The sequence below is a fragment of the Rhineura floridana genome, chromosome 1, assembly GCF_030035675.1.
Source record: "Rhineura floridana isolate rRhiFlo1 chromosome 1, rRhiFlo1.hap2, whole genome shotgun sequence".
Classification (NCBI taxonomy): Eukaryota; Metazoa; Chordata; class Lepidosauria; order Squamata; family Rhineuridae; genus Rhineura; species Rhineura floridana.
The window spans coordinates 55,389,444-55,391,334 of NC_084480.1; the positions used below are offsets into that span (position 1 = coordinate 55,389,444).

Consider the following 1,891-nt stretch of genomic DNA (forward strand, 5'->3'; position numbering starts at 1 on the left):
TCAGAAATTCACTTACGAACTGACAGAGAGCACTTAGTGCACTTATCTCTGCTTTCCCCATTCCTCATGGTGTAAAACAATGTGTTGGTTTTACACACAAGTAGAATGCCTAAAGAAGGCTCAAAACAGGAAACTCTGTACTGGACAAACTGTTTTGGGCTGGAGGAAGGGAGGGAGCTGTGTGGCCTGAAACACATTTTATCCTAAAATATAAGCATGTTAATTTGCCTGCTTTTGGGTCTGGGTTCATGAGAAGATACACTGCACTGAATCTCAGTATAAACCCCATTAATGTACTGTGAAATTATTTTGCCCAAATATTATAAATAATTAGATGTTAGAATGATGACATTCATCATAGAGAATACAAACATCCACACACTTCTGAAGTCTAAATCTAGCAAACCTATGGTTCATATCCAGTAAGAATTATTGGACTGCTGTAATAAAAAAGAGGTAATTGTTTATTAGTACAAAATAATAAACTTTATGTCCTGAAATCCTGTTTCTGCAGTCAAGGGCTTTTACTTGTTAAATGTGTAATAGCTGTAATTCCGTGGTTTGTTCTCAGAGTTATTGTCAGGCAAACCGACACATTAATTTGTCACATTTCCCCCAAAGGAAAGAACCATACAAACAGCAATCTCATTTATACTTCTGGTCCCTGGACAGCAATTTCAGCTGATTCCTACTTTTCATGAACTGTATTTCATTTGAATTGACTGTAGGTCATCTTGGATGGCTAAGAAAACTGGGTTTAATATCCCCGATATCCATTCCACAGCACTTAGCAAAATACATGGAATGTGTGTGGCTACTGTGGCCATGTAAGCAATAACGAGAGAGGCAGAAGTTGTTCTCTTAACTTAATAAGTGAGCCAACCGACCCAGTTTTTTTAAAAAAGCAGAAACATCTAACCAGCCAGTCTATTCAAATCAGTTTACAAAGCCCTTCTCCTAAACACATTAACATAGAAGTTTTGTTGTTGTTATATGCCTTCAATTTGATTATGACTTATGGAGACCCTATGAATCTTTTTTGGATATATTCATAGGGTTTTCATGGTAAGAAGTATTCAGAGGAGATTCATCATTGCCTTCCTCTACGCCTACGGCACCCGGTATTCCCCGGCGGTCTCCCATCCAAGTACTAGCTATGGCCCACCCAGCTTAGCTTCTGAGATCAGACGAGATCGGGAATGTTCGGAGTAGTATGGCTGTAGGCTAACATAGAAGTATATTATTTTGACAAAGCTTATAGCCAAGTAACAATGCTTAGGATAACCAGACAAAATTAATTACTGGGGGTGTGCATTGAATTTGGACGAATCCCAAATTCCAGTACAAAACAGGATGTTGCAGAGGAATTTTGGACTTGTCAGAGGTGGAATGGGATCTATATGAGGCAACACAAGTTGGAGTAGAGACCTCTACAGAACTTTGTGGCACCTCAGCAATCCAGACACCAAAAGAAAAAAAAATGCTGCAGACAGTTGACTGCTGAAAGCAAAACGAATGTTATTAAACTTACCGTAATGCCAGGATGCAGTAATGGGGGTTGGAAGGGCAAACACTAGAACCGGAAGAAGGCATGAAGGGAGAGCTCTTTTGCAACCAAAAGGCCCAGCTTGTAACCAGAGGAAACAATATTACCACCACTTTCCAATCCCAGCACTTTGGGAAAGGAAGCAGCTTTGAAAGATTGAAACTTACGTCTCTAAGCTTATGGAAGATGCCAGGATGAGGGGAGAAAGGGTGTGGAGGGAGAGCTGCATTGTAATTGAAAGGCCAACCTTGTATTCAGACAGAATGATTTTTCTGGAAGACAAATATCTTACTTCCCCCCCCCCTATCAAAGGTCCCAAGCGCAATAGCCCCTGAACCTGTTTGT

The 1,891-nt window shown here is 40.3% G+C and overlaps 1 pseudogene; it reads right to left on the minus strand.

Annotated features, from left to right (window-relative positions):
* Nucleotides 1-1,106: 1,106 nt before the first annotated feature.
* LOC133375884 (5S ribosomal RNA) lies at nucleotides 1,107-1,225 on the minus strand (annotated as a pseudogene).
* Between the last annotated feature and the right edge of the window lie 666 nt (nucleotides 1,226-1,891).